This window comes from Canis lupus, chromosome 21 (assembly GCF_048164855.1).
Source record: "Canis lupus baileyi chromosome 21, mCanLup2.hap1, whole genome shotgun sequence".
Lineage (NCBI taxonomy): Eukaryota > Metazoa > Chordata > Mammalia > Carnivora > Canidae > Canis > Canis lupus.
Genome location: NC_132858.1, coordinates 54,833,278 through 54,848,350, shown reverse-complemented (window position 1 = coordinate 54,848,350; position 15,073 = coordinate 54,833,278). Strand labels below are relative to the sequence as shown.

Sequence of the window (15,073 nt, the reverse complement as noted above, 5' to 3'; positions counted from 1 at the left end):
CGCACCGTGGCTTTGCCCTGAATTCTGCTGTCGGCAAGTGAATCCGTGACCTGAGACTGGGTCACGTTGGAAAGTGGGCAAAGTGACGGAGGAACAGATCTCCCACAATGTGCCAAGAGCACTGGGCAGTGCGGTTCTCGGTCGCTGGAGGGCGGCATGGCCGGGGGTGGGGGGGGCACCTCCAGCCAGGGAGGGGGGCTGATCCTCCTTCCGCCGCTCCCCGGGTGCAGGCAGGGCGAGGCATCTCATCCCCCGGGCCTCGGTCTACCCTCTTCACAATGTCCTGATAAATACCCACCATCCTCGCGTAAGCTCGGATAGGATGAGTGGGGTCCCTGACAGGTGCAAGCGATCCCCCGTGATCACGCCACGGCGCAGGGTGCACCGGAGATCCAGGAGCCCCGAGAGGTAAACGCGTACCATGCAAAGAGCGAGACGGAGGACTATGAATTGTGTCCAGTTGCAAAGAGCAATTAAAAGAAAAACTTATCTCGGGGCCCCTGGTGGCTCAGGGGTAGAGCATCTGACTCCGGCTCAGGTCATGATCCCGGGGACCTGGGATCGAGCCCCACGTCGGGCTCCGTGCTCGGCGTGGCTCCTGCTTCTCCTTCTGCTCCCCCTGCACGCTCTCTCTCTCTCTCTCTGTCTCTCTCTGTCTGTGTCAAATCAATAAATAAAATCCTTAAAAAATTGTTTTAAAACCTTTTCTAATTGATATTTTTAGTAGCATCAATGAGTCTCGGTACAGCGGCATGGTTTTAACGCGCGAGCATAGCTCTGTCGCGACGTTACCCAAGGGACTGGTATTCGTATTTGTGAAAGAAAATTGCCAACCTAAGTAACGGCGTCGGTTACGGATGAGTGTGATTAACAGAGTGAATGCCCGCCGTGGACGCGAGGGGTCTGTAGGCCACCGCAACAATCACGTTGGCGCCCATGGGGGCCTCTGGGACGGACGGAGGGGGCCGGTGCCCTGGGGGTCTGAGCCCTCCTTCCAGCGGCCTGGGGGGTGGGGGGGGGTCCCCACTTGAGGACAGACTGAGCTGGATGCGGCCAAGGACACATGTGGGGTCAGAGGGCTTGTTCCAGAAGCCCTTCCACGGAGCGAACAAGGTGGGAGCCGGGGACACAGAGGACGGCGGGCCTCGGGGGGACGCAGGGCCACACGCACACACCTGTGCTCTCAGGGCACTTCTGGGCTGAGGAACGCTGAAGCCGGGGCCGGGGGCCAGTCTGCCGCCCCCAAGGGGATGAGTGTGCCCCCAGCTTCCTGCACCCCCTCCCACCCCTTCCCCTCTCAGCCACGTCTGCTGTCCCCCATCCTGCTTTGCTCCGCGCCAGTGACAATAGTCTCCAGGCTGCGTTTCCCAGACGTTCAGAAGGTGTTTTCCCGGGCGGACACCTTCGGGACGCGGGAGGAAGTCCAGCAAGCACCGGGGGGGAGGCCTGCTCCGGTCCTGGGGCCCGGGGCCCAGTGGGAGGAAAGGTGGGCAGGCTGCGCGCTCGCGGCTGGCTCTCGGAGGGCGCACGGGGCCTCGGGGGTCTCTAGGCTGCAGCGGGGGCTCCTGCGCGGCGGGCCGGCCGGGACCAGATCAGGACAGATGGCGCCGTCTCTGTGGTGACACCGTCCTGCGGCCGGAAACACAGACGCATGAAGAGATGGTGCCAACCGAGGAGAGAGGGTGAGGACCCAGGACGGGCTCACAGAGGCAGGGGGCGGGGGGGGGGAGGGCTCCACCCCCATCGTGGCTCAGGATGTCCAGCAGGTGCAGGTGACCAAGGGGCCAGCAAATAGGACTCCATGTGGGTGCGGAGGGAACGGGGCTGGGGAGGCAGGTGACGAGGCCCGCGGCCTGTGCCCCCCCGCTGGGCTCTGCCGTTCCTAAGCCGGGGGCTTTCCAAGGCGCGGCCAGTGCCTGGCGCTGGGGGGCAGCAAGAGGTCTCCACCTGGGGTCCCTGCGCGGGCGGGGCCTGGGGCTGGGGCCTGGAGGCTCGGCCGGGCAGGTGCTCCCGGGCCAGGAGGACGGGGAGGGCAGGGAAGGGGCTGGGGCACAGGGAATCCGCCTGGGGCCACTGGGCGGAGTGGGGATCCGCCCCCGCCCCCCTCCCTGCTTCCCTCCGGTTCCAGCCCAATGCTTATCTGTAGATCAAGCACGCACGAGGCCAGGATACACATCTTCTGGGGCCTCCAGAGAGTTGGAAACCACATCCGTACCTTGGCTTCTACACGAGGGGAACTGCCCAGCGCTGGAGGACGCCTGGGCTCCACCACCTGCCTCCGCTTCCTCCCAGCAGCCTCCGCTTAACGTGGCAGGATCTGGGCTCTCCTCCCGGCCTGTCCACATGCGCCGGCCCGGCCCTCCTCACTCCGCGTCCTGTTCCTCTGCAGGATCCAGCCCCCCCTGCCCCCCAAAGCACAGCAGGCCCTCGGTGCACACGGGGTGCCGCGCACAGCCCTGGCGCCTGGTCTTCCTGTGCGGGTCCTCACCAGGCTGCCCCCCCCCAGCCCACCCGTCCGTCTGTCCCTCACGCGGGCTGCCTTCCTCTGCCAGCAGCAAGTCCAGAAAGGGTCAGAGAGGGAATCTGCTCAGGACAGGGACATCTGATCCCAGAGGCTGGAGTCCCGGAGAGCATGCTCCAGAATGTGGCCTCAGTTTCCCCCCCTCTAGGCCAGGGAGCCGTGCTAGGTTGGGCAGGTGAAGTGCTGAGTTTCTGGCTCTGGCTCCCGCCGCCGCGCAGGGACCCTGAGCTAATTTCCGGCCCCGGGACATGGCCTTGCTGGGCTGGGCAAGGGGAGGCTGTTGCTCAGCGGCTGTCACCCGCCAGAGGCCAAGGTCCGAGAGGCCCGGTGGGCACCGCGGGGGCGGCGACGGCGGTGCCCCGGGAGAGGGCCACGGAGCACAGACCGGCAGGGACTCAGCTGCGGGAGTTGGGTCGAGGAGGGAAGGGGCAGGTTATCAAGGTCGGGCATGGAAGGAAGCTCCGGTCCCCGCAGCCCCAGGCGCTGAACGGCAGCCACGGCCCTGTGCTCCTCAGGGTCCCCTGAGCTCCTCCCGGCCCAAAGGGGAGCCGGGGACACGGGTCAGGGGCTGGGAAGGGCCCAGTGGGAAGGGCAGGGCTCCGGCGCACGCTCAGAGGCGTCTTGCCATCACCACCCCTCGGGATGGGCCTCGCCCTGTCTCTTTTCTGCTTGAGGCTTGTCCTTCCCCAGATACCAGGAGTCACGAAATTCCCCTCGTCTTTCCCTGTGGTTCCCCAGGGTGCCCCGGGGTCCCTCTGAGGTCATCCGTCGCAGGCACGGCGTAAAGGCCTGCCCGGAGCAGTGACGGCATCCACCGGGGATCCGACATCGTGCCCACCTCAGACCCCGCTCCCTGCCATTTCGGACCCTGGCGCAGACCTCCGGGGGCCTTCGGACCGCAGTGACCATGAAGAGACGCGGCTACGTGTCATTTCATTGCGGAAACTGCAGCCGAGTCCCGTGTGAGCAACACCCACCCATCGCCCGTCCGAACGGGGCCTGCAGGCAGGAGCCCTGACAGCCCGGTCACCGCACCGCCGGCCCAGGTGCCGACACAGGAGCGAAGAGCATGGATCCCGTGCCAGCCGGGGCAGCAGGAGCGAGGGCCTCATGTGCGGCCTGGGGGGCACATGCGCTAGGCCCCGGCGTCTGCTGCCCGGGGTGCTGGGCAGGACGGTGGGGGGGCAGGATGGCAGCAAGCCCCTGTGGCAGGCTTGAGCCTGTGCGCTAGAGGGGAAGCCCTGGGGAGCCCCGGCGGGGTTCACACAAGGGAGGACAAGGTTCGGTTTGCTCTGTGGAAGGACTGATGGCCCCAGGGGCGCCGGGTGGCATAGGTGAGGGGGGAAGACCGAGGCACGGGCCCAGGGGGGACACGGGCCTGGGGAGGCTGCCCTGGTGTGGGGGGCAGACGCAGAGCCCACACACAGCAGCACCGACTGACATGCCTGCATGGCTCACTTATAATTCTTTCAGCTTCCGGGACCCTCAACAACGACTCCCCTTGTCCCATTTTCTGGACGATGTCCCTGCCTGTCCCCCACCCCCCAACCACAGGAGAGAATCAGGGACCCACAACACCGGACTGGGCCTCTCTGTACGGAGTTGGCATCAGGAGAGTCGGGGGGGGTGCGTTGAGTTTAAGAAATGCTCAGCCTTGGGGCACCCGGGGGGCTCAGTCGGTGAAGCATCCGCCCCCTGCTCAGGGCATGATCTCAGGGGCCTGGGATCGAGCCCCACATTGGGTTCCTTGCTCAGGGGGGAGCCTGCCTTTCCCTTTCCCTCTGCCTTGCTCCCCAGCCCCGTGCTCGCTCACTCTCTCTCATAAATAAATAAATAAATAAATAAATAAATAAATAAATAAATAAAATCTTTAAAAAAATACACCGAGCTGTGGCAATGAGGCACACGTTGCACTGGTCTACGGGAGACGAAGGGTGAGGGATGAGCAGGATGTGCACATGCACGTGTGTGTCTGTGTAGAAGGGAGCCAGAGACAGAGCTGAGCTAGCGCCTATCGGTTCAGAGAGTGGCCTTGTACCTCGTGGCCCCAGCGCTGTTGCGTCCTAGCTTGCCAGAGGTGATCCCTGGGACTGGCCATCGGTCTCCTCCATCTGACCTCCCCATAGCACTGATCTCACTACCATTTAAGGCATCCTGGGGAGAGTGTGCAGGCCCAGCATCCAGAAACCCTGGGTCCTCACCCTGCTCACCCAATGATGCTCTGAGTGACACTGAGGAAACCACTTCCCACTTTGACCCAAACTTCCCCTTCTCTGACTTGAAGGCTGGGCATGGATCATCCCCGAGACCCAGGCCCTCAGGCCTCCACAGCTCTGTTGTCAAGACCCCAGGCCTGAGCTCTGACCGCTGGGTCTGGGTGCCAAGCAGGGGCTCACGCCATCCTTGTGTATCATGCTCAGGACGCCTGTGATGTGGATGTGTGCACATTGGCCTGGATCACTGTGTGGGCCATGCACTGCACAATTCCAGAAGATGCTGGTCCCGCAGACCACTCTGCACAGCAGCCCCAGAACTGGGTGCTCCGGAGGCCTCACTGCCACTCCTCACGGGACAGCCTACTTTATAGCAGCTGTGAGAGCAGAGGAGGGGCGGCTGGAGGTGTGATGTCAGGGATCCTGCTGCACCGGCCACTGGACGGTGAGCCCGGAGCCCTTGTCCCAACTTGGTTTCTAACCTGTCTAATCAAGGGCCTTCCCTCCCTGAGACCCATATTTTATTTTATTTTATTTTATTTTATTTTATTTTATTTTATTTTATTATTTTATTTTATTTTATTATTTTTTTATTTTATTTTATTTTATTTTATTTTATTTTATTTTATTTTATTTTATTTTATTTTATTTTATTTTTTTGAGACCCATGTTTTAAAGGTGCACAATGAGGTGATCTTTATGGCACCTGCCTGCATGGGCTCTGCAGTAATGATTGCTCAGAATGGACTTCCTGTGAGTATAGCCGCACATTCTAAGGAGTCTTAGGGTCAAGTTGCTCCCCCAGTAGCTTGGGGACATCGTTTGTTGTGCCTAATATCCTGCCAGAAATCCAACCCGTCGTCAGCTGGCGGGGACACCCGGGGAACAAGCCAGGCATTGCGGTAGCCCTAACCCACACACGGGGAAGAAGACATTTTCTCAGTGGCCTCTCCATTCCCACTGGCTGTGTAGACTGTTTGAGGCCTGGGTCCATTAGCACTTAGAGGCAGTGACTCCCCTGTAACTCGCTCCAGCCCTGAGAGCTCACGGCGCTGCAGAAGCACACGGACTCACAGGTCAGCTTGGATCCCTTGAGGTGCTTTCCATCCTAGAGGACTCTGTGGGGATATTTTACTAGCACTTTGTTGCTATTAGCCTCCAATAACAATAGCGACAGCTGGGCAAATCTCTTTGTTCATTTCACCGATGGATATGAGAGACCGAGCTCCGACGCCCCAGAGAAGAGCCATCTGTGGGGATGGATTGAGCAGCTGTGATGCAAACTTGCTTATCGAGGTTGCACTGTGTGCTTGGCGTCTGTTTCATTACCTCCCATTTCCTACTTATAATGTAATGGCCAGCCTTTTCCTGTTACCCAAGGGTAGCAATTTCCACCTTAGACAACATATTTCTTACATATCCTTTGGTAATCATGGACAACTTGATGATTTCCCCTTGTTCTCTGTACAAGAGCGTCCTGTGCTGTCTCAAACAGAAATGCCAGACTAGTGTCTTCCCCGTACACAGGAAACCTGTGACCAAAGCTCTGCTCAGCAATCTGGGATTGCACATCTCACATGGCGATGAAATTGGGCTGGTCTTTAAATGCTAGAAAGGGACCACTTCCCAGGGTGCCCCTGGGTCACTCCATTTTAAGGAAAAAAATCCAGGCCACTAACCAACTTCTCAGAGGGGCAGATCTTCCTGGGAAGGAAATGTATTCTCTATAGACATAACCCCCATTCAGTTTGGAAGCCTGACTTTCTCACTATCTCCAGATAGCAGCCTTGTGATGGTGGGAGAAAGGTTTAGTCTGCCCTCCTCTGATGATGTCACAGAGGCACCTTGCAATGGTATTTGTAGGTGCTGAGGATCCAAGCCAGGTGCACTCAGAATTCCCAGGCTTAGGAAGAGCCCGGGTGTTGGGAACTGTGATCCAAGAGTTAGAGGAGGGTTGACTCCCACTGAGAGCAGGAGCTGGCAACAAATTAATGGGTTAGCTGGTGCCTGAGCAAACTGAATGCTTTTGAGAAAATCCTAGGGGCAGCTGTACTGTGTCCTCGTGTGGGGTCATCCAGATATGGAGGCCAGAGATTGGCTGGAAGGAAGGATTGTAAGTGACAGACACTATCAAAGGTGTTAACCATTCACGGACCTCCATCCTCACAGGAGCCTGAGAAGTAAGGAGCATTCTTGCTCTACAGACACAAAACTGAGCCTCAGAGAGGTGAAGAGATTTACCTAAGGCCACAGAGCTGACAATGGAGGAAAGTGAAGTTATCACTCAGGACAGGGAGTCTCCAAACCACTTGATCCTTGTCACTCAAGGTCTGCAGACAAGTGGCACCTCTGTCACCTGGGAGCTGGTTAGAAATGCAGATTCTTGAGCCCCAGCTCAGAGCTCAGACAGATTCAGAATCTGCATTCTGTCAAGATTCCCACGTGATGGATCTGCCTTCCTGTCAATGGTCCTCCCGTACTTTGAGGTCAAGACTCAGCATCCTGCTTGGGTGGTCACATATTCCCAGGTTGGAAAGAGTCTGTAGAATCTCTGGAGGGAAGCCCAGTGAGACATAATAAGCTATTATGCCTTGAAAAATCCTGTTCTGATGTGATAGTAAAGCACACAAATATAGTGAAGACAAAATGAGAGTTCACCAAAGTCATTAGTAGATATTGCATTGTCCCTGGATTTTAAGTTTATGAGCCTTTTGTGTTCATCCTTCCATCCAACCTTTCATTAAAATTATTGAGGATAGAAAGTCTTGGAAGGATACAGGTTGTGTCAGACTATTGTCTCATTTTGCCCACCTTGTCAATGCAGAGAAGTTAAAATAGCATGCCCTCAGTCTGAAGCTGAGCTTCCAAGTTTAAGTTATCAGAATTCTGACCTAATGGAGATGACCCCACTCTGTGGTAGTCTTCAGGAGATGGGGCATCCATAAAGCACAGCAAGACAGAGAAAGGCCATGCAGGAATCAATGAAGGGTCAGTAGTCCAACCCATGGTAGTGGGAGATGATGGTTTACAAAGGAAGGAGGGGGCAAGATGTGAGCGGGTGCCCGTCAGCAGTGCCAGATAAGAGAGATAGGGCAGACATTCATATTCAAGAGACTTACATGGTACCAGGAATGGTCCTGAGAGTTTTCCCAGGGTCTTCAAATATCAGCCACTATCCCATCCTTAATCATATCCTGATGCCTACTAATTTGGGTAGCATGCATGAATATCACTAGAAAGAAATAGTTCCTTATTGTAAGTTAACAAAAATAAACTCACCTTATTCTTGGATTACGATTTGATATTTTATGAGTTTGCATATCATGAATTTGTTTCTGAGAATGTGGTCACTTTGAGACGTATTGACATCTATTTTCTCCAACCTGAAACATTGTAGGCCTTCACCCTTGACCTGGGAAAGACATTGAAGGACTGTATGGCCAAACCTGGTGATCAGTGAGCCTCCTTTCCTGACACCAGGCTACGTCTTTCCCAATACTTTCTTAAGATTCACTTAAATGATCACCTGTACCCAAAGGCCCAGTCCCGAACCCATCCTTAGTTCCTAAATCAATTTTGACTGAGTTACCCAGCACTCAAAGTTCTGCAAACATTTCCTTCTGCCAGCCCAAGCAAGAAGAACTTAATATCATCCTTCACTTCACTGGGCTGAATGAAGAGCTCCTGTTCAGGCCTCCAGTGGCTGCCTCTCCCTGCCCTGTGCACACTCATCTGTGGACAGTGATTTTGGGTCCCTTTGGGTCCCATCCTGTCCTCCAAGCCCCTTGTTTATGTCAGAGCTCACAACTCTGGAGCTTGAAGCATGGCACTCTGAACACCTCACAAGGTGGTGAAACCTAGTCTCTGGAAACCAATTATCCAGATGTTTCCATCCCACCTGGCTCATGATCCACACCCCACCTACTACTGGATGATAACATATCCTGCTTATACCATTCTGAAGGCTGACAGTGTTTCTAAAACCCTGACTGAGGCATGACCTTGGACACTCCTGTGCAACCTTGCTGCCCCAGACAGCATCCTCAGCCCCACAAGTTCCTCCAAGTTTGCTTATCCTAGTGGGCAGACTGAGCCCACCTAGGCCCACCTCTCTACCTCCTTACTTGAGTAAAGTGGATTTGTGACTGCTTCATGTAGAAAAATTTGACACACGTCATGAGGATGAATTAGGAAAGGGTAGAGGAGTACCTCCAAATAGAGGAAGTGGGGCAACACTGGCAGGGACTAGGCAATCGCGAAGCTCAGCAGGAAATGGAAAGGAGATTAGTTTGTGGGGAGGCACCCGGATGGAAAGTGGGGAGGGGTGTGGCCGCCTAAACAGAAAAACTCTCACTGGGAGCTCAGGGCCCCTTCCTCAGTAGGAGGAGTGGTGGAGGGTCCCTTCCTCTAGCTCTGTACCAAAGTACCAGCAATGAACATTCATTTGTAGCTTGCAAGAAGAGAATCAAACAGGCAAAGTTAAAATGTCTGGCTTCAAGTCTATGTCAGAAATACTATGAAAGCAACAAACAAGCACCTGAGAAATTGATTTCCGTGTACTATTTCCTTTTTTTATGCAGTGCAACAATGTCGGCTGTAGACCTGGGCCATCCAGAGGACCTCTGTGAATCATCTCATAATTCAAAAGTAAAATTTAGTTTAGTTTAATCATACACACATGGAAATACATTTATACATGTATATGTAGTGTGTGGGGGTACACAATTTACAATGGAGAAATTAAGTGAATAATACCATGTGGTTACAACCTCACAAATGTTGGCAGTGCCAGCATTTTGCTTCTCAGTCTAACTAATTCCGGGTAATGTAGTGATTAGAAAAGGAATCCTACCATTTACTAGATTCTGTCTTCAGCAAACAAAATGAGACAGGCTTATTTTGGTTTTTTTTTTGTTGTTGTTGTTGTTGTTTTGTTTTTGTTTTGTTTTGTTTTGTTTTTATATTTTTTTAAAAGATTTTTTTTAATTTTTATTTATTTATGATAGTCACACAGAGAGAGAGGGAGAGAGAGAGAGAGAGAGTCAGAGACATAGGCAGAGGGAGAAGCAGGCTCCATGCACCGGGAGCCCGACGTGGGATTCGATCCGGAGTCTCCAGGATCGCGCCCTGGACCAAAGGCAGGCGCCAAACCGCTGCGCCACCCAGGGATCCCTCATTTTGTTTTTAAAAGGCTTTTCAAAGGTCCTTTATTACATACAAAGGAAAAAAGTGGATGGATCAAGTCAGGCCATTCAAAGGTTCATTCTTTCCTTCATGTAGGGATTATAGCAGGTTTTACATAGGTACAAAGCTTAGTTTCTGTCTCCTTAGCCAATTTGAAACTTAATTTTATAAATGGGGTAGAATTAAGAAGCCTTAAAAGTAAATGTAAAAGATAAACATAAAATACATAGTACCCTTTCCTGCTCCTGCTACATTGTCTTGTCATTTGATGAAATTTCCCTGATTTGTTAGGAGCCTGGGAAAACAATCTGTTTTTGCTCTTTTACCCTCTGTGAGTTCTAAAATCACTATTGTCTCCAAACAAAGAAAACAAACTAATATCTTTTATGAATATAGATACAAAAATCTTTAACAAAGTATCAGCAAACTCGATCTAGCAACATACTAAATAGATTATAAATCATGTGTACACACTCCAAGTGGGACTTATACCAAGAATGCAAGGTTGGTTTAATATCTGAAAATCAATTAGTGTAATACCACCTAACAATAAAATAAAGGACATATGGTCATCTACACTGATACAGAAAAAGCACTTGACAAAAATCCAAACCCCTTCCTCTTTTAAAGGAACACTAAAAATAAATAAATAAATAAATAAATAAATAAATAAATAAATAAATAACACCCTAAGAATAAGTGGTACATTGGTCTTTGAGGGCTGCCATAACAAAATACCAGGGACTAGGTGGCTTAAATAATAGAAATTTATTTTCTCACAGTTCCTGGGTCTGGAAGTTCAAGATCAAGTTGCCATCATGGTTGGTTCTGGTGAGGCTTCTCTTTCTGGATTGCAGATGGCCACCTTCTTGCATTCTCATGTGACCTTTCTTCTGCATGTACATGGAGAGAAAGAGAAAGAGAGAACTCTGGTATCTCCTTCTCCTTCTCCTTCTCCTTCTTCTTCTTCTTTTTCTAAGATCACCAGTCCTATTGGATTAACCTACCCTTTTGTCTTCATTTAACCTTAATTATATCCTTAAAGGCCCTATCTACCAATGTAGTCACATTCAACATAGGAATTTGGGATGGACACATTTCAGTCCATAATAAATGGGAACTTTTTGAGCCTAATAAAAGGCATCTGTGGAAAACCCATAGACAACAATTTACTTAATAGAGAAACTAAATCTTTCTCCCTAAGGCCAGGAACAGGATAAGAGTATCCACTTTTACACTTTCTATTCAATTGTGAGGCCTCAGCTAAAACAATTAAGAAAAGGAAATAAAAGGTATTAAGTTTAGAAAAGAAGTGAAACTATTTGCAGATGACATGATCTCATGTCATGTCCTAAAGAATGCATAAAGAAATATCAGAATTAATAAATGAGTCCAGCTATTTTTTAGGAAACAACATGATACACATGATAGATTGATAGTGTAAATCTATACACTATAATCCAAAAATGAAATTAGGAAAGCAAGTCCATTTACAATTGCACAATAGCAACCAAAAAAACAAAATACTTAGGAACAAATTTAATGAAAAAGAGACACTTGCACAATGAAAACTATAAAACATTACTGAAAGATATGAAGGAGACATAAACAAATGGAAAGCTATCTCATGTTCATGGATTGGATGATGTATTATTATGAAGATGGCAAGGCTCACCAAGGGGATCTGCAGATTCGTTGCAATTCCTATCAAAATCCTAACAGTCATTTCTGCAGAAATGGAAATGTTAATCCCAAATTCCATATAAAATTGTAGGAGACCTTGAATACCAAAACAATTTTGAAAAGGAGGAAAAAATTTGGAACATTGACACTTCCCAGTTTCAAGGCTTACTACCAATCTTCAGTGTGGTATTGGCATAAGGATAGACATAGAGATCAATGCAACAGGATTGAGGGTCCAGAAATAAACCCATATGTCTATGGTTAATTGAGGTATAATGAGGGTGCCAAACCGATTTATAGGTAAAGACCTGTCTTTCACAAATGGTATTGGGACAACTGGAAATGTGCATGTGAAAGAATGATGTTGAACCCGTACCTCACAAAATATACCTACGTTAATTCAAAATGTACCAACAACCTTAGCATAACAGCTAAAATAATAAAGCTCTTGGGAGAACACATATGAGTAAATATTCATGACGATGGATTTGGCAGATTTCTTAGATACGACAAAGAACAAATAAACATTGGATTTCAGCAAAATTAAAAACTTTCACACATCAGAGAATACGATCAAGACAGGAGGATAAAACAGCTCACAGGATTGCAGAAAATATTTGCACATCACATTTCTGATAAGGATCTATTATATCTGGATTGTGTAAAGAACTCTTGCAACTTAACAACAAAAAGACAAACAACCCAATTTAAAAACGGGCAAAGAATCTGAAAAGATATTTCTCCAAAAATGATATACTCATAGCCAGCAGGCACATAACAAGGTGCTCAACATCCTTAGTCATTAGGGAAACTCAAATCAAAACCACAATGAGATAGCACTTCATACTCACTAGAAGGGCCATAATGACAACAGTGGAAGACGGCAAGTGTTGGTGAGGATCTTAGAGAAAGTGGAACCATCATGCCCTGCTGGTGGAAACAACAAATGGTATGATTGCTGTGGAACACAGTTTGCTTATTACTCAAAGATTTAAGCATGGAATTGCCATATGACCCATCACTTCCACTCCTACTTCTGTGCCCCCATAGAATTCAAAACAGGTAGGCAAACCAAAACTTCTACATGGATGTTCATCGTGGCCCCGTTCATGAGACCCAAAGGTGGAATGAACCCAAATGTCCATCAACAGGTGGCTGGGTAAACAAAACGTGGTCTATGCACACAGCGTGGAATATGGAGTGATGACTTCATTGGTCTGAGTTTCCATGTGGGGTGAGAAAAAAAAAACTCTGAACTAACGAATAGTGATGATCGCAAACATTTTTCCTATGCCACAAATTTTAAAAATGTAATAATCAACGTTTGTATCGTACTTAAACTTTGAAGGTGTTTGCACACTCCTGAACGTTTTACTTCACACCGAATGTTTGGAACTCAAGAGAGGAACATCCTTACCATTTCAGAGAAGAAAAAAAAAAGACACAGGTGCAGTGCTGACTTAGGACCTGAACCTGTGCCTGAAACTTAAAAGATGAGTGGGTGGGTGTGTGAGTGGGTGTGAATGAATGAATGAAGAAACAAGCAAAGGAGTGAAGCAGCACACTGAGATTCAGAGAGCTGAGTTGACTTTCCCAGGTTTACAGAGCGGGTGGGTAAGGGCTGACGTGTGGTGAGCTAACCACGGTGATGCATCCGTGCATCTGTAGGGGGCCGAGCCAGAACTGGAGCCAGCACCTTCGGGGATGATGCTGCCTGTCACATCCATCCCGTTGTGTCATGCTGTCTGCCAGGAATATATTCCCTGCATTGTTTTTTTTTTTTTTCTGTACTTCAAGGAATTGTTAATAATTTAGAAAAACAAGTGATGCACATCCATCACTCTCCATTAGTTTAGGCAGCATGAAACAAAACAAAGCCAACTCTTCTGAAAAAAAGCCAGGGTTTCCACAAGACACCAGGCAAGGTTCTCCCAAGTGAAGTTGTGAGAAACTAACAAGAGGAGAACCCCCCCAAACCCAACAGGTACACAGCCCTGCAGCCAGCCTGCTATGGTCTTTGGGAGGGAGACAGAGGGAGAAGCAGGCTCCATGCACCGGGAGCCCGACGTGGGATTCGATCCGGAGTCTCCAGGATCGCGCCCTGGACCAAAGGCAGGCGCTATGGTCGGGGTCCCGTGGCGTCCTGGAGCTCAGTCTCAGGGCTCCCAGGCACGAGGTGGCCTCATGTCTTGTCACAGTCCCATGTGAGAGAGCAGAAATAGTTACAAAAGGGTCTTCCTTGTCTGTCACTCTGGCTTATGCCTCAGGAAGTTTGACGTAGCCAGTGAGGATTTCCACAGGGCCCCAAACATCTGCTTAAAAATAAGAAGATGTATTCGATTGTCAAGAGATTCATTTACTTGACACAAAATATGAATATATGTATGACTTGCTGGGTTAAAAAACTTGTTTACTCTGGATACTGAATCACAGGTATACATATTTACGTACAACGGCTTGGCATCAAATATTTAGGTAAATGAAGTCATTCAGGATCCGAGCCTAGGGAGGCAACGGGGCACCAAGGCATCTGGATGTGGATGCCAGCGCCGTCCTCCCAGCTGCGTCCCCTTGACCAAGGCTCCCTGTGCTTCCTTTTCTTTTATCTGTTAAGTTAATGTGGGTTAACGACAAGACCCAACCCACAGTGCCAGGATGAGAATTAAAACACAGACCGGGCAAAAGGCGATCTCTCAGAAATACAAGGTGCTGTAGGGACGCCTGGGTGGCTCAGTCAGTTAAGCACCCGACTTGATTTAGGTTCAGGTCATGATCTCAGGGTCCTGGGATCCAGCCCCAATTCAGACTTCTCTCTTTCCCTCGCCCTCTGTCACGGCCCCACAAAATACAAAGGAAAACGAAACCCAAGGTAAATGGGGACATGTGAGTGTCCTCAGGCTGTGCTGGATCAATTCAAGTCCAGCAAAATCACATCCAGGCGACGGTGGGGTTTTACAAGCTCCTGACTCAGTGGCTGTCGACGGTGCTGTGGCTTGACAGGCACACAGAAGGGTTGAAATCCCTCTCTGCCTGCTTAACTTTGGGCCTATCTTCTTCTGTCTCTAAGCCCCATCTGTTCATCTGTATGAGGAGAATGGTAGTGGTAGGTGGAGACGCATACAACAGGCAATACTGGACCATGTATACCTGGAAAAGGACCAATTTCATATTGTTCAACCGAATGCATACGTGTTGATGGTGACACTAAATGACATCTAAGTTAACTGGAGTGGGTCTGAGGCACAGATCAGCCCCTGTCCAGCCTTACTGGGAGATTTTAGAGGGAGTTAGAAAGTACCAGAAAATGTCCTCATTTTATATGAGTGGATACTAATACTTTAAAAATTAGACTATTCCAAATAAATCTCTTAAATTTCCTGCTAATAATGTCATACATACCATAATGTCCAGGGTACTTTTTCCATAATTGTATTATTTTGATTCTTATAACAATATTTTGAGCTGTATGGCT

General features: G+C 49.9%; 1 long non-coding RNA gene across 1 annotated transcript; it reads left to right on the top strand.

The window, feature by feature from the left end:
* The first annotated feature begins 1,344 nt into the window (after positions 1–1,344).
* LOC140613553 (uncharacterized) lies at positions 1,345–4,388 on the top strand. The gene is made up of 2 exons (XR_012014545.1): positions 1,345–1,682; positions 3,260–4,388. It is a non-coding gene; the product is annotated as an uncharacterized lncRNA (long non-coding RNA).
* The last annotated feature ends 10,685 nt before the right edge of the window (positions 4,389–15,073 follow it).